Source organism: Anticarsia gemmatalis, chromosome 9 (genome assembly GCF_050436995.1).
Source record: "Anticarsia gemmatalis isolate Benzon Research Colony breed Stoneville strain chromosome 9, ilAntGemm2 primary, whole genome shotgun sequence".
Lineage (NCBI taxonomy): Eukaryota > Metazoa > Arthropoda > Insecta > Lepidoptera > Erebidae > Anticarsia > Anticarsia gemmatalis.
This window is the reverse complement of record NC_134753.1, coordinates 13,397,762-13,422,620: the sequence shown is the minus strand read 5'-3', so window position 1 is coordinate 13,422,620 and position 24,859 is coordinate 13,397,762. Positions and strand designations below refer to the sequence as shown.

The 24,859-nt window shown below is 34.5% G+C and overlaps 1 protein-coding gene across 1 annotated transcript in view; it reads left to right on the top strand.

Annotated features, from left to right (window-relative positions):
• Positions 1–24,859, top strand: part of kek2 (leucine-rich repeat, immunoglobulin-like domain-containing kekkon 2 protein) — a 313,905-nt gene that overhangs the window by 35,622 nt on the left and 253,424 nt on the right. Inside the window, exon 2 of the mRNA XM_076118553.1 lies at positions 20,623–20,673. The gene's annotated coding sequence lies outside the window, so the exon portion shown is untranslated. The remainder of the gene's footprint in view (positions 1–20,622; positions 20,674–24,859) is intronic.

Here is a 24,859-nt window from a genome sequence, read left to right as displayed (position 1 = left end):
TTTTACGGCTAATGTTACCTCTTTAGATTTAAGGAAACGGGGACATTTTAACCGTTTCCTTTAAAACTTAATTTTGATAAAAAGTTTAAAAAAAGTTAAGTAAGTATATGAACAAAACTTGATTTATATGCGTGAGTAGAAAAATAGAGTTATAAAAACATTTGCCTGAAAAATAGTCTTGTTTGACACACCACAAAATTCAATTATTTTATCAACAAAAGCAAAAGGTAAAGCGGTAATCCATTCATACACAAGTAGGAACACATTCACGACTTCTAAGAAAACTTGCAGCGTATGACTTTGTCGTACAGGAATAGAGAGTAAATCTTATACAACAACGGTGTTTTTCTCAGTAATGCGTATTATTATTTCTGCAAGTGCTTTGGCTTTTCTTAACTATGACAATGCAAATAGCGCAATTGCGGGAGCGAACAAAGATAGCCTAGGTAAGTAATTTACTTTCATAGTTTTTAATAGTGAGACTGGAAATATTTTAGAACTACCCCGAATCCGATATTTTTGTGACATATAGATTGGAATACAGGAATTAAGGTAAACACGCATTTAACTTTAAAATGCCTGACGATTCGGCGCAAGTTACACTGACCGACTAAATCAGCGATATGTTAAATCATAATTATATTATTATAAGGTATATATTCATAAATAATAATTACACTGACCGACTAAATCAGCGATATGTTAAATCATAATTATATTATTATAAGGTATATATTCATAATAATTAATAAACCATAAGTAGATGCAAATAAGAGTGATATTGTGAGTGTAATTAAATAGACAAAACTTATCCGACAACTTTAGCGTTCCATAGAAAATAGCGGACTTAAATACTTTTCCAATGCACGCCTTTTGAAATTTTATAATAGTAAAGCAATATAGCTTTACAATTATAAAATTCAAAAAACACAATTTTCAAAAAACGACGCCTTCATTTTAAGTTTGAGAAGCTAATTAAAAAACTATTTTAAATTAGCTTCTCAAACTCAAAATGAAGTCTTCCGAGCTATCTTAACACAAGCTAAGCTCATACATCAGCTGTACGAGAGTAAAAGCGACATACGATGTTGCCGCGACAAACAACGCGAGTGTTTGATCACCACACTACATGTGATTATTGCATGTACGCGGATATGTGAGGACATTGTGTTATTATAGGGAAATAGACCGATAGTTTTAAGTGGGGTAATTTGAATTAGTATATTTATGTAATGAAATACCGTGAGGAAAAAGAAAGCGTGACAATTGTAAAATTATTTTTGACTCTCGTGTTTCCAAGCTATTTAATATCTAACTAATACATGTTAATCTTTAGTTCTAATCTTATCATCTCAAAAACCATAAACAGATTCAAATAATACTGCTCTTTTTTAATATATTTTTTCTTCGAAAATAATGTCTTCTTGTACAATGTGTATATATGGGTTTTTATAAGAAATATTCTGATATAAATTACAAAAGACCGATAGTACTTCGTCTGAACTGGGAATTGAACCCGGTACCTCGAGGACAGCAGTTGGATATGGCGCTACTGAGGCAATCTTTTATTCCAAATTGGATGTAGTTTTATGGAAACTGCGATCAAAAGTCATGCATATTTAAATTAATAGTGCAGTTATGGAAAACCTTTACAAATTCTGCTGGAAGTCGTAAAGAATGATAAATCTAGCCTATCACAAAAAGCTGGCAATAAATTGCATAGAGAGTTTTAAAAGAAACAGAAAAAAAATGTTCTAAGTTTAGTACTATTTTGATGTCAAATGCCTTTTGGCAAGTGCCCATGTCTACCTAGACATGAAATAGAACACGTTATGTCGTTATAAATATACCGCTCACAAAAACTAGGACTTTTTGCTACAAAGAAAAATTCTTCAAGTACAAATTTCAACAAAACTTGTGACTAAATTAACTTCTACATTAATATCACATCCCAAATATAAATATCACAGAAAACTTCCCCAGTATTTAATACAACACCGTCTAATTTTCAACTTTGTACAGAAGTTGTAGCAAAAAGCGATCACAATTCTTCATTACGACTTGAAGTACTAAGTTTGTTCGTCTCCTGAGTACGGGAGCGTAAAATTACACACACGGATAGCACCAATAAACTTGTTACTATTGTTTCTATAGAAAACTACGGTATGACGGTAGACTGGCAACTGTTTGTTGTGAAGAAGTTGGTTAGAAGTTGCTGTAATGCGTGTTTTCAGAATATTCTGCGAAAAAATGATTGTATGAGATTGTTTTTGTTTAAAAAGTATTTTTTTACTAATATTATATTATTATCTCCTACTAACGTAGTGTTAGCTCTTATAAGTATGAAATAATTTTATAATTGGTTATGACATATTTTGTCATATTAATTTATCAAATAACGATGTACGGAATAAACCAATTTGACGATCTACCGGAATGATGCTTACTTATTACTGTTTTAAAAAAAAGCTTAAATGCATTAAACATGTAACGCGAGAGTTTAAAAGTTATGAAAGCTAAGCATTTGTGGTATACAATTAAATATCATCATCCGTTACTATGCGATGGTTATTAGCAACGACTTTTCTAGCAAACTTACTTTACTAACTTAAATTAAATGTATAAATTTATAACCAAAAAGTTGTGATAAAGTAATAAATGATCTACAATCAAACATTCATTTAGTTACTGTACGTATCGTCAACAGGTTTCTTGTGGGGTGCTAAACGTAGTAACGAGGGCTAATTCTTAGAACAAGACAATGATAAGGGTGGCCTCGTCATGTTAATTAACGTTAATTTCGTTTGTGTTAGCGGTCGTTTTCTACCGTAATGTTTCATGGCTTACTGGGAAATAGTAGAGGAAAAAGTCTATGTAATATTTTGGATTATAATTCCAAAATGTTGACTGCCTCTATTGCGTGGTTGGTATTGCCTTTTACATAGCAAACTTCGGGTTTTTATAAGAAATATTCTGATATAAATTACAAAAGACCGATAGTACTTCGTCTGAACTGGGAATTGAACCCGGTACCTCGAGGACAGCAGTTGGATATGGCGCTACTGAGGCAATCTTTTATTCCAAATTGGATGTAGTTTTATGGAAACTGCGATCAAAAGTCATGCATATTTAAATTAATAGTGCAGTTATGGAAAACCTTTACAAATTCTGCTGGAAGTCGTAAAGAATGATAAATCTAGCCTATCACAAAAAGCTGGCAATAAATTGCATAGAGAGTTTTAAAAGAAACAGAAAAAAAATGTTCTAAGTTTAGTACTATTTTGATGTCAAATGCCTTTTGGCAAGTGCCCATGTCTACCTAGACATGAAATAGAACACGTTATGTCGTTATAAATATACCGCTCACAAAAACTAGGACTTTTTGCTACAAAGAAAAATTCTTCAAGTACAAATTTCAACAAAACTTGTGACTAAATTAACTTCTACATTAATATCACATCCCAAATATAAATATCACAGAAAACTTCCCCAGTATTTAATACAACACCGTCTAATTTTCAACTTTGTACAGAAGTTGTAGCAAAAAGCGATCACAATTCTTCATTACGACTTGAAGTACTAAGTTTGTTCGTCTCCTGAGTACGGGAGCGTAAAATTACACACACGGATAGCACCAATAAACTTGTTACTATTGTTTCTATAGAAAACTACGGTATGACGGTAGACTGGCAACTGTTTGTTGTGAAGAAGTTGGTTAGAAGTTGCTGTAATGCGTGTTTTCAGAATATTCTGCGAAAAAATGATTGTATGAGATTGTTTTTGTTTAAAAAGTATTTTTTTACTAATATTATATTATTATCTCCTACTAACGTAGTGTTAGCTCTTATAAGTATGAAATAATTTTATAATTGGTTATGACATATTTTGTCATATTAATTTTAAAAAGAAAAAAATCACTGTCACTGGTCAAAGTTTACACGATGTTTATTAGTATATAGTAGGCAGTATATGTAAAAGCCTGTTCGTCGACTACGTTTTCACAGCTAAATCGTTGAAATAATTTATATGAAATTTGCTATTAAATCATAGGCTACATTATTTCTTGGCTACCTTACTACCTTTAACTGCCACTTAAAACTTATCTATTTTATCCAAATCACGATAACGCACGCCTTTTATATAACAAAACAAAAACCGAAAGTCGTAAGTCTACACCCCAACCAACGCGACTCCCTACCGGAAAATTCACGACACGATTTTTTCTCACAGCTTTGTGCTCGAGATATATAGCGTCCATTCCGCGCATCCCTCTTGAACTATATCTCCTGTAGATTAAACCCCTCTGTATCATAATGATAAACTTTCTTCTCTTATCGGACAAAAAATACACTTTAAACTTTTATAATTGCCAAAGTTTTGGGTTGTTGGGACAAAGAGCTAGATTTAATTTGGACTTGCCAACTCGGTGGTAGGACAAGGGACAGTTTAATTGGTGTTGATGTGACGACAGGTCGTACTGTTGTGGACGACAGCCTTTATTTATGTATGTCAGACGGGACAAATAAATTCTAAGCTTGTTTTGTTGGTAAATGTGTCAATGATTGTTTGTTTCTCACGTGGGTAAGTAAAGGTAAGGTTTCTTGTTGTTTTGTGTACTGCAGAAGTGTTTTAAGAAGGTTTTTTTTTCTAAATTTAACGTTATTTTGACAGTAATTGAAATGTTTGTAACTAGATGATCTGTAGCTCGATTTTCTACTACTAACGATTACCGTCATCCGGCTAGCTATCGAATTTTTTTTCTCGTAAAACTTTTCAGCGCCTCTACGGGGCTCTGTAAGAACTATTTTGGCAGTACATTGAAAATGTGAAACTCTCGATACTCGACAGTACTACTATACAGATTGCGCTACTGCTCTAAAAAAATACCCATGTTTGGATCAGACATGGGTATTTTTAGAAAATTCGCGACAAATTATTTCTATTAATGATTTTGCATTTACATTTGCATTGTCCACACGACACAAGACTGCGACAAATCTCTACGTAATTCTTCAACCGTAATACCTTATACAATCCTAGATATGCACCAAAACCTGCATCCAGGCAATTTGTTTCGACTTGATATATTGTAATATTCGTCCGTTCCCCAAGGCATGGGGGACACTAAGGCTTCCTCGCAAATGGACCATGTCTCCCGAGGGTCTCGTCCAGTTTGCGATGTATCCTCATTGCTCCTAATAGCATTCACCTGTAGAAAAGTTCCAGACATTTTGGATAAAAAAATTACTTAAAGTCCGTTTTTGAAACTGGAGTACTTAAAAAGCTAAAACTTCTAGAAATAATATACCAGTTTCATTCGGCTAATGTACAACTTATTGATTTGCCAAATTTCCTAAAATCCATTTTGTAATTTTGGTGTGATTGAGTAACAAACAACCATTCAAACCTTCGTATTTATAGTAATAATATTACTTTGTACCCCGGAATAGTTTAGTTTTAGCTAACGGAATTTAGCTGAGTTTTTGCGTAATTTCCATTTAATTTTAAACTTTTTCGGTTATCCGAATATACCACTAATATACGGTGGAATCTGTTAAATATTTGAAGATTTTTTCACCATGAACGTAGTTTGCGCAAACATTCGAATTCGATCTTAAAAAATCTGTCGCCATTTCCAAACCCTATTTACATAACATTAGTAGTCAATGCCAAGATTGGCTAAAACCATAAAAGCCTCCATAAATGATTTCCAAACTTACAAACACCCCCTAACTACCACCAACCCTTTACCACCCTCAAAATTAATCACCCCATCGCTCACTTAATTTTCTCGACGTGTGTCAAATATAGGGCGCGTCACATATATAAATCAATAGGGGAGAGGGTTGGACGTGCCGCTCGCGGTAATATATCGTGCCGAGATGGTGCTGATAAACTATCAATCAAATAACGAAGGCGAGTGTGAAGTTTCGTGATTGGCAGGGCGTTAACGTCTTAGTTGCAGATATTGGGATTCAAAGGCTTAGTGCAGTTTTGAAAGGGCACATGTGTTGTTTACGTAATGTGAGATATGGCCTTTTTGAATTGGTTTGTAGATGATGGTGATGGAAAACTTTTCAATAATTAATTGAGTAGTGCAACTACAAACCTAATATTGTCCGTGACGTAATGGCTACAAAGGATTTCATCATAACAACTTTAAGAAAGTATAGTGCTGTGATTACGTGATCATGTCCTCAAAAGATCTTTGTTAACTCTATTATATATTATTTTTTGTGGATTATAATATGGGCACAATTGACGAAGAAGATTCGTTATAATTTTACTAGCTTTCCGTCCGCAGCTGTGCATCACGAATTTTACCTCCTTCGGGGTGGAATTTCTAAAACTCCTCTGTTAGTACTCTTCTACACTTCCTAAGGAATCTTTATACCGACTTTCAACTTTCTACGCTCAGTAGTTTCGGCTGTGCTCTGTCCATCAGTCAGTCAGTCACATCAGTAACGGAAGAATTTTATATCTATAGAAGAGAGACTAAAATAAAAATCACACCGTACTCTGGCTTATAATAAGATATCCTTAACAGCTATACTCCTGTTTATTGCCACATAACTCGAGTTAAGTCCATGATCGATTGACGACAACTATGTTGGGTCTCATCCAAGAACAAGACATCGGTCGTTAGGCACATATCCAGCACGACAGTCAATTGACATCGTAAGGTCTGCAGGAAGCCAAATACGGCAATATGAGCCATATTTGATGCGCTGATGGGCTATTGCTCTCACTGGTCTGTACTTTTGTAAACTTTGCTATCATTTTTCTAGGTATTATGGCATTAATAGGTGATAAAACCTTGCATAATATCTAAAATTTGTTCAATACATTTATTGAGAGCATGCAGTGACCTAACCCGCAATTCGTCAGCGTGGTGGACTCAAGGCCTAACCGGCCTCAACTACTCAAGGCCTATCCACCTGCTTACCGATATATTTTTCCGATAGTGGGTCTAAAAAAATGTTATTAAAAAGTGACTATCAATACAATGGTCTAATGCCACAATAAAATAAATATCGAAATTTTCTTTCACATCATGCCTCTATTGACCTCATAACCATCGCAAATGATGGCCAAACTGTAACTAAACAAAGATTTCCAGTACCTTCAGAGCAAACAGCTCGTGTAGCCGTAACGTAAAAGATAAGAGGCCTCCGTAATGGTAGTATGTCCAGTGTGCCAATAAAACGAGGTCACTGCCTGAGAACCTCACGAATCCAATAATAAATTCTTATTTTACACTCTTTGGGGTATGTAAGGCGTGAGCGGTAGCGGCACCGGTGGCGGATTCACCCTGAAAAAGATAGGAAATAAAACTCACATCATATTATATTTAAATGTTATAGTTAACTAAACTTTGCATTTAGAATTTTAATGACAGGCTATTTGTATTATTAGATTTAAATTGATTTGAAGTGAACCAAATATGAAGTTGTTTGTATCTGTCTATGGACTCGATAGGTAGGTACGTTGAGACTCGGTCAATTTATGGGAAAGAAGATTTAGACCTAAGTTTCCTCAGTCTTCCTAAAAGTAACCAATGCAACGGGACGTAATGATAAAGATTAAGTATATCAACTTTTTAGGCACCGTCGCATCTTACCACTGACCACTACTTAAGATGTAGATACATAAAAACAGACGATCAATTTATCATGCCATATTGTGTGGCATTTTTAGACACGTAAGACAATATTTTAATCTACTAGAAGGCATAAACAACAGTCTACAAATATCTCAACTGTAATGAGTCGCAAAAGTTTGTAACTTGCCCCCCACCCAAGGGTTTTCGGGGTAGGGAAATAAAGTGCTGTACCGCGAGCCATGGGCCCACGGGTCAGCGGATATTGAAATAAGGTAACCTATTTGTGGCGCATTCCTCGCGTTTTTATTATTTATGCCCTGTGTCCGCCGCGCCGTTAAGGATAACGTACAAAGAACATTTGTTTTTCGCCTGCAATTGATCTGTGCTGTTATGCGGGATGAATTTCAAATGGATGCTTGAGTTATGGCTATTTTTTTGTATTTTATTCTTTCGTTTTATTATTTTTTGTTCAAATTACGATGATTTTGAAAAAAGTCAGTCATTAGTAAGTTATTAGTCGGTAGCTTGGAAGTCTGACAACCAGTCTTACCGAAGGGTATCGTGTTATAACCCAAGTAACTGGGTTGTGTAGGTCCGATAGGCAGTCGCTCCATGTAAAACACTGGTATTCAGCTTCATACGGTGAGACTGGAAATCGAGTCCAACATAGTTAGAAGAAAAGCTAGTCTGATATTATATCATAGGATCGTCAAAAAAAAAAATACAAAATACGAGCGTCGTTTTACATCTGATATAATAATGTTATTATTTCATAGGATCGTCAAAATAAAAATACAAAATATGGGGGTCATTTTACATCTCTGCCTACCTTTAAACAAGTCTAAGCTATAAAATAAAACTTCTCACTTTTAAATCCTTCTATTAATGCAAATCAGTTTCCATTACGAGAGCCGCCATCAAACAATGAATGAACAATACTCATTACAACATAACGATATCCCTTTAATCTTGCTCCGATTACTTGGAAACTTTCCAATGAATTCCAAACAAAGGTATTATAGAAACTCCAAGTGTTTTCTATTGTAATGGTGCATTTACATTGTTTGTTTTTTGTTACATGATAATTATTACTTTTTACTATATTTCATGTAAATATATCTATAGATGCGAAAGTTTGTGAGGATTTACTATGTTTGTTGGTCTTTCATGAAAAAACTACTGAATGGATATAATATGGAATTTGATACACTGATAGTTTATAATCTAGACTATTTATATAGAAATCTTTTCAGCGGATGAATTTGTGGGTATAACTAGTACAAAATAAAGATCATGTTTTCTCTTTATGAAGAAGCAATTAAAATTGAATAACGCAGTCCCATAGTCAAATTACTTATTGAACGAGCAATTAATACTAACATATAACATTTGCAATTATTAGAAGCCCTCTAGCTCAGTCAAATTGACACAACGAAGGCAGGACATTGAACGATCACAATATCGCGCCTTTAGAACAAAAACGACATAATTCAAAAATATTAATAGTGATTGATAAAATTTTGATACTGTCATAAAATGACTAAAAATCCAAATTCTCAACTTTCCATTTAAAGTTAAGACATCATCACATTCGAGTACATAGAAACAGGTCCAAACATATTCAGTCCTTTTCCTACCCGTCAGAATATAATGTAAATTCTCCCCAAGATTGCACTACAACTATGAAGTTTGAATATTTCAAGGCAATAAGAACGGAAGAATATGCAAGTGTGCCTGCTATGAACTGAGATTAATGAGTCTCTCTGATGCTCTCCACTACTGTGTAATTGGATTTTAATGTTTAAAGTTTTGTATGAAAAAGGCTAAGAGTAATAACTGTAGCGTGCTTATGCACTTGCGATAACGAATATGAACTTTCAGTATTGACAGGACTTTAAATCGAGTGTTCGACTATTTTGTTGCGTCTCTGAAATTACCTTAGTAGTGCTCTATTGATTTTAAAGATACTATGCGTGTTATAAGTTTTTTTTTATATTTATTCGACAGGGTGTATTTGCATACACGTTCCACTAATTTGCAGTGAATTATTGTATCTTTTCCGAGCAATGATTTCGTACTACTATGTCTACTATTGAGTTTATCGACTATCCACTATCGACAACTGGCTATAGCTATCTAACAAGTTTGTGTAAGAAGCTGATCATCGTTTTTAGCGGCCGCCGTAGGAACTTATTTAGAAGTGCGTTTCAAACTTTCAAATGTCAAACTTTCGATACTCAATAGAAGCAAAATTAGATAATCACTTTACTGAATTAGTGTATATAAACAAAGTTTTAAACTAGAAGCACATAATATATTAAATTATCAATTCGTTGTGGTATCACAACATAATACTACGACCCTCAAACGTAACGAAAACCACACAAATCTATGTTATATTCAAGTGGCTCAAGTCTAAAAAAGCAGAACATTAGTCGATCTAACAATACTGAATCAAGCAATGTATCCAGCGCTAACGGCGTTTACCACTAACATTCTTGTACTCGTATGTTCGTGTTACTGACGATATTTGAGTATCAGGTACTTTACAAAGTGCCTAAAAAGCTTAGATAACTCATTTTTATAGTGTAGAGATGCTGTAGCTTTTCATTTTACAATCATTTTATAAGTTTAATGCGTCTCCATGTTTTAAGCGTCGTCAAAATATGATGCCTTCCGTCTTTTCCCAAAGGAAGGCCTTCTTTTGTAATAATTGTAACAAGCTGCTAATAAGTTTTAGTCGAAAGTTATCTAAGTAGTATTTTGTGTCAATTATCAGCTCAAAAACATTATTAAATTTTATATTAAAAGAAATAATGCTCAAAGGCGGGTTTTTTGCTACGGCATACGTTAAAGTGACCAAGACGGCATGATACTGAAGAGCAGTTTTTAGTCCTGGGACGTTCCGACGTACGGCTAGCCGTATGACTATAACTTATTTATCTAACAGCTGATAAATAAGTTATAGTTATTTTACAAAATGTCTAAATAAACATTCTTTCCACAACTATTGTCCCACAAATCACACACAAACTCACACACACTCTGACATATTTATAGCATAGCTTACTACTTTGAGGATATTTAAGCGTGCTAGGTTAGCAAGTCACGTCTCTCATGATAAGTAGCGCAAAGAGAATTTCTCTGTTCTAAACTTTTACTGTAATATTTCAAATGATTTAAAGTATTGGTTGTATAATTTTTCAATTTATTTTGAGAGTAGTATTATCGGTTTGGTGTGAGGTTATTGATGGATTTATTTGTGATTAATGTAACTCATGAGTTATTTGAAAATCACTTAATTTTAATTTCTAGTTTTTGAGGTTTTGAGTATGATGTTGAAGATGTATAATTAATTGTATTTTTATAGAGCATGTGAGAGATCAGTTACGGGTCCAATGTGGCGGGGTATGGCACTGGATATAAGAATTTGCATAACATATAATTTTTAAAAAGTCGAATGCCTACTTAATTATGTTAAAAAATGCAATTGTCTCTTCGTCTCTTACGTTTTTATAGCGAAATTGAAACAATTTTGATGAAATAAAGCTTTTAGATACATTATTTTTTAATGAAACAAATGCTACACAACACTTTAGACCAATTTCTGCACAGGTGGTTGGTTTCAATTTAAATTGAAATTACAACGCGCCATATACCAATCTTAGCCTTTACTTAAACAATCGCCTAGCAAACCAGCGTTATCCTGACATACAATAATATCTCATACAGAGCAACAAATCAGTGCAAGTACAATATCAATAGAGGTGCAACACTGGCAATAAACTGAGATCTCACTGTTTGTAGTTAGACTGATTACGTAAGCTGATGCAGGTGTTACAGCAGTTCACGTGTACACTGGGATTTATAGGTGTAGTAGGGAAATGAGTTTGTGTAAAATACCCTTTATTTCATAAACTTTCCACAAGTATTTGAAATCGTCGTAATATTCTTCATCTTACACAGTTTCGGAAAAGCTGTTGCTAGTGAGAAGAAACGGCAATAAACCTACGGCTTGCACTTTTTAATTGCTAATATCTTCATGTGATATTAATGATTTTTGTGCGGCGTTGAGCAAAAATACATGTTTATACCATCTTGGATTAAATTGTCATTACATTATTTTGAAACAGACTTGGTAGAAGCAGCTTAGTCCCAAGCTTTGTTATTATCCAAATAAATAGCACATTACTTTTGGTGGTGATATTTAAAAACAAGTACGTCACTTTTAAGAGACAATTACTAAACTAAAACTAACTACCTAGTGGTCGCCTAGTAGTCGAAATTTTGTTTTTTTTTTGGAAAAAGGGGTCCAAAGTTTTTGCTTCACGTAATAATGTATAGACAACAATGCCATAAATTTTCGCACAATATTATTATATATATTTTTTTCTCCGTGTAAATTCCTGTTTAAACATTTCCATTTCATACAATACGACTCAATTTAACAACACTACAAAAGCTCCTATGCTATAATCCTCATTCACAACCACCTCTCACAAAATTCTCCGAACTAAAAACGATCTCTCATGTGATCCACACAAATACTCCATAACATGTGAATTCGTAAGCCGTTTACTTCAACGACCTTAAGAGGGCTACACACGCGTCACGGTTGCGGGACGGCTGCGTAACCAGTGCGGTTTGGGTGTGGGTCGTCGCAAAAGGGTAGCGGTATTACTAAAGAGTATAAAGACGTATAAAACACGCCTCGGGTTTACGATACGTGTAAGTCGGTTGCGGGTCAGATGCGTGTTGGATTTGGGTTGCGAACGGGTTGGCAACGCGACGGATGCATGACATCCGTTGCAGGTTGGGTTTTGGTATTGGAATAAAAGTTAGACTGATAACAACTGCGATAACTGACATAGTATGACCCCACAGAACCCGCCTCTGTGTTACATGTGTAAAATAACTAACATTTCATTTCACGCATTAAAAACGATTCGACACGTTCCCACAATGTGTTTCACCCTTAATATTATTACATTCAGCAGTACTCAAAGTTCAACGAGTGTGCACACGCCTTCATTTCCAAAGTGCACGTTAAGAATGCACCCAGATTGTTCATTCGCAAACATTTCTACTCTCAAGTATATTTTTAATGTTATGCTAAGAATTTTAGTTACGAGTTTATTGTGCGGAGCAAAATGATCTCACAGTCTTGGGATTATGTATTCTATCTGCATAGCTTAGAGTTGTCTAAACAAGCCTTGATATTTATTCTACAAAAGCGGCTGTTATCATACATCTCAGTTGACAACTATTTGAAAGCCACTATGCTGTTCATTGTTTACACTTTGTTTTTTTCTTTTTTGTCGCGTGCAATATTAAAGGTTCTGTTAGGGACAGCTGAAAATCAGTGCTGTGCCTATCACAGCGTATACTGAGCTGTAGCCCTTTGTTGCACATAAATGTACTGACTAGTTATTAAGTTATGTATTTGTGATGTTTCTTTATGTGTAACAAAAATAAATGGTTTAAATGGTTTACACCGTTAGATTTTGGTGACTAACACGTTACGCAAAGCAAAACGCACGCAAAACTAGGTGTGAGCTGAGATAGGTCATCCGTGTACTGGACTAGACTTTAGTTAGCTTAGAGGCTCTTGAAAAACTAAGTTCCGTAATTATGAGGTCAACTCGCACCAATCTGTGAATATTCTTCCCGTAATTTCCGCTTTTAATGTGTTTATTATTTGAGTTGCTTTTTACGCAATTTAACTGGTTACTATCTCAAAGAAAAGTTATTATACTGCCTTTTCGTACAGAATATCAAAAAGTAAAATAACAAATTGGAACTGCAAAGTCTATAACGAAATAAACCCAAATGCAAGTCAATTCGTTAATAGCATTACCACTGGAATAGTATCAAGTCACCGTACGTGTCTAAACAGGTTAAAACAAGTGATATTCGACCGTTCCCACATAGGTATCACGTAGTTTATAGTGTTCAAGTGGCGGTGGACAAAGAAATTGCGGCGATAGCCGGCGGCGACGTGACTTGAGAGTGTGCTACTATGGGTTTTCGATTGTGAAGTATGAGTGAGATGGGAGAGGTGAGTTTACTAGAAGTTTCTACAGGTTTTTGTGAGGTTCGCAGCTTTTTGTCTGGATTTGTAATTGTCTGGAGAATTTCATTTTAATGATGTCTGCGTAGGTATTCTTTTGTGTTTATCATGACTTTTTGGGTGGTTAAAACTATTACTTAGGATCTTTACTTAAAGGTAGTTTTTTTTTTATTCGTGGTTGTATGATTACATGCAAGGATCTCTTCCCATACGAGGAAAGGGTTAGGCCTCCAGTCCCTCACGCTGGCGCAAGTGCGCGTTGGGGTTTTTTCTTTACATGTCCTCAAAAAATGTGTTAAACAATTTTGACGCCCGCAAAGTTTCATTGCGATGTTTGGGTAGTTGTTACTTATATAATTTAAAAAATTCTCTTCTCAAGGTTAGTTCATAATAAAGAAAGTTCATGATTATTGCGACCAATCTTACTCTATGCTCGTAAGCATAAAAAATACATACAAATGAATAAATAACAGGTTAAAACAATGCAGTATAATGTTATCTACTAGAATTAAAGGTGGTAAAAAAAAATCTGAATTCTCATTTCTCACTACCTCCAAAAATTCAACGCAATTATCCTCACCCTCAAGAACTGCGAACATAATTCCAATATCAATACCAAATCTTATCCAATAAACGGATCACGTGAAATTCATTCAATCCCGAGTAGTCCGGCTTCAGTGCATTCTCGAGACGCGGGTATTTCCGCCTGAACACACTGGTATACCGCCAGATATGCGCTCATATTAAACTTTAGTATTACAATGGTTCTATCGATGCAATGAAAACGTACGCCAGATGTTGGGACTTAACTTGTACCAACTTTAGCTTGGGGATTGCATATTTTGTGGTTTGAGTGTTTTAGTGTTGGTTAAGAAATGAGTGTGGAGTATTTGATTTTAATGTTGATGTGGTTATAATGGTGTGCAAAAATAACATATCTGAAAAAGCGCCGTAAAAGTAAAATTAAGAATTAAACGCGTTTTTGAACGCGTGTACAAATGTTACAAGGAACTCGATGCCTACTAATGTCAAATTCTTGATTTGACAATTTCGCCAACATTTTTATTATTATTTTTTCTAGAGTATTGGTGACTATCAAAAATTGCAAAGGAATGACATAATATATCAAATTTAGTATTTATTACCAAAGGAGATCGGCAGATTTCGTACAGCTTAAAGTTTGTGTTGTTTCGTAACAGAATTTGTACCACTTATTAAGGGGAATAAGTCACTTATTTTTATTTGGGAGTATTATTTTTAGAAGTCCGGATTAATTAGAAAGTATTTGTTTATTTAAATAATAATTTTTGGTCCATGGCTTATATTTGTTGACAACTAAAGAAAAAGAAAATCTCATGAGACGTCACTTTTCGTCTGACGTCTACGCATCCGCCAATTTGCTGTTGTTTTGAATTGTGGTTTTGACAGCATCTGAGCAATTTAGCGAACTATCGGGGCTTCTAAAAATGGACATAACTTTTACCTCCCAACTTTTAAAAATATAAGAATTTTAAAATAAGCTTGTCTATAATATTAGCTACCAATTAAAACAAAAAGTAAACCTAAACATGACATTTTATAAGCTGTACGAATTCTTCATATAAACCTGCCGTTCGCCTTTGAGTCTGAGTATGCTTGTGACTACGGCGACTGACCATGCTTGATAAAACTGTTGAACCGTAGAAACATTGTAAATATGTTTATACCATAAAATCTACTTCCTATACCAGTAACGCATAAAGAATACGTTTTATGCTATGTTTTAGAAAATGTAATAATGCAATTATAACTGAGCAGGCTACAACTAAACTTACTAAAACAGTTGTAACAGCAAACAGTATTTGGCCTTTACACAGATAGTGAGTGAGGCTCAAAGCGAACATTATAAAATTGTGGGCGAGTTGAGCTCTCGGACTGCGAGTGTGACGTAATGAAATGCTCTCTGTCTACAAACTGTTGTTGTAACTCAGTTTTGTTATGTAAATAGTGCTTTAGTTGCTTTGCGAAAGGTTTGGGAATTGTTTGTTGGTACGTTTAAGTAAATTAAGGCTTGTAATTTAAGAATTGTGTGATTTTTCTGTTTGTCTTGTCCTTATCTCATGTTAAGTGTAAGCGATACTATTGAATGCTGTCAAGAGATTTGGCTTATGGTACTTTGAGAATACGGTCACCAAAAATATGATATGGCTCTATCAATACTGACTAAATAGTTTAATTAGTTTTAAATTGAATGGGAATTATTTAAGAATATGATTGCACAAGATTAAATTTTAATAGTTGAAAGCCGACTGTCGAAATAATAATGATGTATGTTCAATAATAATTTTAATGCTCATATTAATTCCTGCAAAATAGAAACATATCAAAGCTCAATAAGACTCGTCAGAAATTTATCATTTTAGTTAAACACAATGTGTCTTGATATAAAATAAATATGAGATATTAGTTTTAAGTAATAATTTCTCCCACTCTAATTTAACTTCTATCTTCCTCATCGCATTATCTAAACGGGTCACAGAGAAGAGCCCTGAATAATCCAAGCACAGGTGTCAGACTAGAAACTTTTGCACTTAAACTTACCACCGAGATGCTCTCGAAAACACTGAAAAACTGGCCAAGTGCGAGTCGGACTCGCGCGCGAAGGTTTCCGTACCATACTATTCAAAGTTTAGTGAATATTTCAAGCGTCTACCTATTAATTGCTGATATCAATATTGGTAACGAGAAAAAAATCTATTTGTTGTATGGGTGCCCTTTTAAATATTTATTTTATTCTGTTTCTTAGTATTTGTTATAGCGTCAACAAAAATATATCATTTGTGATTTTTTTTTACTGTCTAACATTTACGGTACGTAAGATAGACTAGTGACAGAAAGGCAGACAGTGTGGTCTTAGTAATAGTGTTTCCGTTTTACCCTTTGCATACGGAACCCTAAAAATAAAAATTAGATCAACCAGATAAAAAAATATGATTTGCGGTACTTTTTAAGTTCAGTGCTTAATGGTCTGAAATCGACGATTTGAGCTTTATTTTTTGAGGTTTTAGCATTTAAAATTGATAGGCTAATCTCCGTTTATGGCTCACTGGTTTAGCCTACATTGTCGTTTTGGATCTACCGGTTTTATTGTAAGGGAAATACGAACAATTTATGTTGATATTTGGAACAAACGTAGACACTAAGGGCACTTTAAATAAGACTAGATAATATTTAGTGGCGTAATTATTTGGAAACTGTTTCATCCATGCACATTTAATAGGGAGTGAGTGTATAATACGTCCGGTATCGGGCACGTTACCAAAGTTCTGATTTCTATTGAGAATAATCGTACATAATTTAGAAAAAGACCAAAAGTACTCTGCCTTACCTCGAAATCGAACCCGGGGCGTCGAGGTCAGCAACCGTCTACGCCACACAGGCAGTCTAATTATTAGGTAATTTTGAGGACTGAATCACAAATCATAACGTACTAAAGTTAGTTCATGCACGAGACAAGCCTTTGAGTTCAACAAAACAACATAAACGTCATTTTCAGTAACACTAATTTAATTACCTACTAATACTAGCTCATTTCGCAAAATATAACGTACTACAGGTGCACGATATATCTCTCTATCGACATCCGGCTATCTATCGAGAAATTTTGTACGACAATATTGTGATCAGCGCCCCTAAAGGGCGTTTACGGAACTATATTTGCAGGAGATTTTTAATGTCAAACACTCGATAATTGATTGTACTGACTGTAGAGAATTGTGCTTCTGTTATCAATATCGATTACTAGAAATGTTACTTCATACACGAGACAAGCCTTTGAATTCACAGAAAACACAACATAAACGTCATTTTCAGTAACACTAATTTAATTACCTACTAATGATAGCTCATTTCACAAAATATAACTTACTACAGTGGCACGATTAATTTGGCAAATTGCGAAATGGCAAACTGCAAATGCAAAACAAGTGGCGATCAGCGCCCCTAACGGGCGCCCATGGAACTATATTTGCAGAAGATTTTTAATGTCAAACTCTAGATAAACGATTGTACCGACTGTAAAGTATCTTGTTACTGTTAGTTCATGCACGACATAATAATATAACATAACACAACATAAACGTCATTTTCAGTAACACTAATTTAATTACCTACTAATGATAGCTCATTTCACAAAATTAGTATCACGGGCATGTTCATTTGAATGCGATAAACTATTTCATACGTCGGAGTGCGACTGTGAAATTAATGTGTCGCTTTCTATATACGAGTACGTGCTACGGAATTTCTGATTCAAACTGTTACAGCAATTTAATATGTAGTTTAAGATATTTTAGATTGCTTTAATTATAGAGTTTAATTCTGTAGATAAAATAGGAATGAAATGTTGTCTGCTAAAAGTTCATTACTAGGAATGGCTATGCATAAAAAATCAGCTTTTTAACCCAGTATAAATTGTGCCGAAACGTCCAGCAAATTAAGGTAAACAGCATGATCGTTATTCTAGAGAAGTGATTGGTTTTATTTTTTTCGTAATTATTATAGTCCAAAAAGCAAAATAATATGTGACTAAAACAATAACGTAAAAATGTTAAGGCTCGTGTTAAACTAGGTATCAGCGGAAATATGATTTATTTATCTGACGAAAAACTCAACGAAGCGTTAACACATTTATGATGATACTAAGGAAAATAAAGTTAGATCTACGTATGTATATTAATAAGTTTAACGGGTACAAAACGTGTAAGGTCACATGATATCGCAAATTCAAATTTAAAAACATTAAGATACATTGTAAACTTGACACACGGTTTAAACTTCGATAAATATCAATTATTTACTCTACACTGTTTAAAGAAATACAAAAATCGTTAACTGTTTTTTACGTAAAATGGAAAAATCTATTAGGGCTAAGGTCTCCCAGAATTAGGGTGAAGGTAGGCCCTGAGTACTACGTACAACATAAATAATAATATCACTTATGAGAAATATTTAACGAAACTATTCAATGACTGCTACACGAGTTTCAGAGTACCACAAATACGCGTGTAATTACCAATATAAATTATAATAATAAAGTAGATTTAATGAACAGGAAAACCGACCTCGAAAAGCAATTTGAAAGTATCGTTAACTGGAACACACCAGTAGATCATCGCAATACACAAAATCCCTTACAAAGTCAAACATTATGAAAGTATTGAACAAACGATCGGATCTCATAACAGAAACCAATTACTTCGTGTATCGACCAAAATAACCATCATTACCTTTACTATGAGTTTTTAAACAATGTTAAAAACGCTAGCGACTGTAGGTAGGAAAAGTTGGAATTACTCAGTAAACTTGATACGATTGGTAGTCTTAGTAATTAACTTCTACACGGCAAATAATAAATATTGCCTTGACTAGATTACCTAGATTACATAAACATATTGAATTTTTAAGAACAACTCTATACCGTAACTCTTTAAACTGAACCGTTGGGCAATCATTGAAAAGACTAAGAAGTTTAAAAAAATAACGACGATGTTATCCAATACTGTCGTCTTTTTAAATCTGCCTTCTATCTATTTAACCCTTAATTTAACTTTTTTTTTATAAGCTTTGAATGGGTAAGCTAACTGTGGATACTAATATATATATAACTATAACCACTATAGTAGTAGTTAAACCCATAGTAACCAACCAAAGTAACTTTTAACCTGACACGGCAAATACGATACGCTGCTATTGGCAGTCTCCAATGAATAAATAATGGTGGCATCGTAAAATTAATATAGTAGTATTATGCACACAATCAGTGATAATGGCAGGTCGTCGAGTGAATTTTAATTGAGATTCACTCGCTTCGTAGAGCTGAGAAACAATAGTTGCAAAATATTGTTTAGATTTTGAGGCTGTGCGAACAATGAAGCAGGTTTTTTCGCTGCCCTTTGACTGTTACAGTTTGAGTATTACTTGAATTATTTTCGTTAGTATTAAAACTAGGGCAGAAGCCTTTTCCCAGCATTGGAAAACAGGCATTACCTAAATAAAAATAAGTACCTATAAATTTCCTTTGAATAAAATAGGTAAAATGTGCATTATGTATATTACCAGCTTTTATTTACATTTTATTTATTTCACATGATCTCCTTCGAAGAATAAGAAGAAAGACCGTCTATCATGAAATGTCTATATATCCTGAAAGATGAGTCAACTCATGTACGTTTTCCCTAGCGACTGTAGTTGGCGTTAAATGTATAAAAGCAACTAAAGCCTGTAAATACCTGTATACGTCAATCATTTACAAACTCCTTTTCCGAAATATCTTTATAGAACAATTCTTTGTAAAATTCTCTCTACTAGATAATCTCTCAACTCTTTACCAAAAACTTGAAAGCGAAAACTAAACATTATAAATAAATTCATGACCTAAATTAATCAATCTAAACTAAATTACACAAACCATAATTATAATACTAGATACAGCAGCGAGCTAATTCAGAAGTTATTAGCAATTCTGAACATAACTGGAGGCGATAATGATGGTTTAATATTTAACTCGTTGCTGTTCTACTTCTGATATCCATCTTTGAAAAGGTCATGTCGACTTGAATCAAATCATTTAGGCCAAATATATTGATAACTACCGAAGGGTATCCGGGGTGTTATAACCCCGGTGACTGGGTTATAGAGGCTTGATAGGCAGACGCTCCGTGTAAAATATTGGTATTCAGCTGCATCCTGTGAGACTAGATGCCGACTCCAACTTATTTGGAAGAAAGGCTTGGCTGATATACAAACACATACTGATAAGTGTCAATAATTCAGTAGATGAATTTACCACCAGTTTGGAATGTAGGGCCAATGAGAAGAGCTGGCAAGAAACTGACTCACTGGCTTTTAATAAGCACTGTTATTACACAGCCATGACATATTGTCCAACTTGCATTGTACTTGGTTGCAGGTAGAATTGTGGAGAGCTGACCGACGATTCTGCGATCTGAAGAGCCTCCAGGTAAGCGAATTTGTTTTATGAATTTGCCGTAAAATATTTTCTTATTGCTGGTCATGGATTTCCTACCAGAATTAAAGATGATATAGAGATATAATGAAAACACTCGCATAATTTTACTTACAAGTAAGTTTGTAATTAAATTACTATTAAAAACTTTTCCTATTGTGTCTCGTGTCTTTGTAAATAGTGAGTGAACTCTATCAACTCAAGTGGTCAGCTGCAGACCACCGGTTATAAAAAGTAATATGAAATACAGTTCAGACAAGAAATTCTGGTCTAAGAATTCTATCAAGCGCGAATAAATAAACGAAATACGAAGATCTAAAGACAAGGAAACGTATTGAAATAACGGATAATTTAGATATTAATTAAATTCTTCCTTTGTGCACGAGTCAGGGCGAGTAAATTTAATTTAGATATCATATCGACTATTAACTCCAATTATTTCAGTTCATTTGGTAAACGCTTCTATTTCCTCGATTTAACTAATAAGTTGTACATTCATGTTATGTGTGTGTGTGTGTCTGTGTGTTGCAGGTACATGGAACGAAGCGATCGTTAACATCGTTTGTGTTCTGCACAGCTAAATACATTTGGTGATTTGAGTGTGGATAGTGCTTTAGTTGTTAATGTCAATTTAAACAGCGATTTTGTTAATTTGAAGTTCTTCGATAGTCAAAAGTGTTTTGATCATCTCGGTGGAGGTTAAGGATTAGCGCCTCTAGCGGGCGCAACAGGAATTATTTTTACAAAATGTCAAACACTCGATTGTCGATAGTAAAGTAAATAAAATGAACAGAATTCGCCTAAATACCAATAATATGTCAGAATGCGAAGTTCCACGCAAGCAACATCCCACATAAGCAAAGTCGTAGTTTTTTTTAACCATGATTTTCCTACACCTGAGCAAGGGTAGTTTTTTCACCATACTGGCCAAGTGCGCTTTGGACTTTGCATGTAAAGACTATTGCGGACCCAGAAGTGACCGAGATAGCTTTAATAAATTAGTTTATTATAACACAAGAGATGAAAAACACCACACCCAAAACTACATCTCACTAATTGCTTCACTTGTCGTTCCCCATAACACATTCTACCTTCATCTCGCAGTTCCCACATTGCTTTAATGTTTCAAATTATTGCGTCGGTATAAACTTACAAATTAATTGTACTCACACATACCACACGTCGAAACAAAGGGTTCATATTGTTTTGCGATGCGCCGTCTCTATTCGCGGTTGTGTGATAAATTGGACTGTATGAGGTTGGTTCAAGAATTTTTGGGTTTATAAAAAGTGGGTTGGAGTTGAATTTATGACAAAGCTGAGCCCAATAATTTGAGCTGCTGATTGTCCTTTAGGTTAATTCTATGTCTGACGTAAAGTGTGCCATATAATTGGTAATAGGTAGGATTCAGTTTTAAACGCATCATCTGATAAAAAGGTAAAAAAAGTACTTAGAATCAAACCCGACAGGTGGCTATGCAGACCAAGTACAAACTGCAAACAATAACGCCAATAGCAAGACGGAACCTAAGTAAAAGTTTTCAATCACAAAATCACAGAAAAATATCCTTTACGTGCATTTCCTACGATTTTCATTCACATCCTTACAAATATTCTTAACCCAAAAATTTAACTAGATACATATCCTCCAAACTTATTGTCTACATTAACCTGGCTCATGTTCTTGGAACATAAAAACGCGAGCTCATTACCATCACAGCAGAGTCGGCAGCGGTCGGGAGAGATCGGAGGTGGTCGGGACTGTAACAACGCATAAACGTTAAACGTGGCCACCGCTGCCCAATTCACCTAATGAATGTGAACCGGATCGCGGTATTGTTGTACAGCCCTTAGAACTGCGAGTAACTGATAGGAAATTGCGCTTTTCTTGTAGTATTATATATATTCAACACCGAAGTCAAAACACAATACTTGCACAATAAGTGTCTTGAGAAGATTCCTTTTTATAAAACTTTCGTTGAAAATAAAAAAGATGTTTGCAATCAAACTAATTTCCCGATCTGCGGGCTTATCACGTATCTCAGTTGACAGCTAGTGTACGTCAAATTGATGGTTACTATTCAGTACATTGCTGCTTTGACGTAACGTGCTAATCACTATATTCTAAGAGAGAAAACAATGCACAGCATAGTGGCTTTCAAGTAAATGTCAACTGAGATACGTGATAGCCCCCCTGGGAGAGTTTGCGATTGCGGCCCATTAAATACGATAAAAAACTTCTTCCGTCGTTTCGTGGTATACTTAGCCTGCACTGCTAAATATCATACATATTGAGCATTACCATGGTCAGCATTCACTTGTATTGCACTAAGTAAGACAGTCAATTAACACAATTAGCCTCCGGTTTCTGAGGTACGTTTAACGGAAGTTTATCTATTCAAACATAAAAAAACTCTATTGAATAGATAAACTACCACGAAATGTACTCAGAAACTGGGGGTAAATAGTTCAACTTTAACCTTACCGCTGGTTTCCTGGCCACACGTTTGGGTCATTACACACGACATTTGCGAGCGAACACAAGACAGTCCGCTAGCTAATAAGCTTAAAACGTCACGCGCCGAGTCCCCAAGCTGTGCTCCCCTTTACCTGCAACAATGGACAATTACAAACCCGATGTGTTTTTGTGGACACCTGCCAAATTGAAAAGTTGTTTTAAAGACCTCCCAAAAAGGAATAAAAACATTTAGCTTACGAGTTTATGAAGGTTTGTAAAAATACGATTTATTTAAAATGCCAGTGTATTTTTAAGGCAATGATTCATTTTGTTTTTGTATTGTATGGGTTAAAGTCAGTGAAATTTTGGTGTTTTATTTGATGCTTAGATATACAAATATATACTTATAGTCGGCGGTACTGTATGCCAAGTAGCGCGGATGTGAATGAAGCTAGGAATGTTTGAAAGGATTTTACCAAACGGTGTTCCTTGGTCTCTGTCTACCTCTATAGAAAAACAAGGCGTGATTATGTGTATGTATGAAACCCTAAAAGGCAACTAAAATTAAAGTGTTGTGTTGTATAATACTACTGACCGTCTAACAGTCATAAAAGGAACTAAATAAATAATCTTATCAGTACATAATAATTTGTATGAAAGAACAAACGATCAAACATTATTTACTTTAAAAAAGAAAATAAGTGACTTGAAATAAAACTTTAATGAATTCCACAGGCTTTAAATCACGCTCGTTAAGTCAGTTATTTAATATCTTGTGATAGCGCAGAATTTAATATAGACTTACTAATTCCTACGTTGAAATTTTAATCTTCATAACTTTTCTTCTACCAGTAGTTTAATGCGTGGCCGTTTTCATATTACCTAGGTCAGTACCTCGATTCTCTACCACTATCGACCACCAACAACCGGCTAGCTATCGAGATTTTGACCTTTAGAATGTACTGCCAAAATAGTTTCTACGACGCCCGTCAGAGGCGCTGATCAGATTTTCAGACAATTTTTTTCCATTGACGAAAGAAAAGAGCTACAGGCTGCATTACTTTTTGAAATTTCGAATCCTTCGATGGTAGAGCTTGGTAAAATATTATGTTGATAGTTGTTTTTAGCCCATTATTGTCCCACTACTAGATATCACAAGTTTTAAGGTATTAACACTTTCTAACAATCAACTGCCACCAGTGAAAACAACGAATAAGCTAAAATGATAATTCATAAAACTAACTCCTGCTCTCATCTTTCAAGATATAACGAAATTCATTAAAACTTGCCGTAAACTCAATTAAAAACATACAAAAAAATCCATAACCCGACTAATTTCTAAAACTCAAACTTAGTCAAATCTTAATGCACAATATCAATAAAATTAAGAACTCAAACACAATCTTTTCAAACTATTAAAATCCAACTAAAATTAAAACCAATATGAAATTAGAAACGTAGTCATTACCGAGAGGTCGTTGACCGCTGCAATTTCAATTTCATAGTGGCAACAAAGCCAGGAATAATGGCAGAACCACGGCTTCAAAGGTTATTAAAAGTTGTGATTATTTTCAGTCGGTTTCAGCTGTATGTAATGAAATGGGATACAAACGAGCCTTGTGTTTTGTTTGTTGATTGTTTTATGCATTTGTTGCGAATTATTCTCGGATATTGTGGAGAGGTGAGGTTTTTTGAGGTTAATGAGAAAATTGATATTTATGAA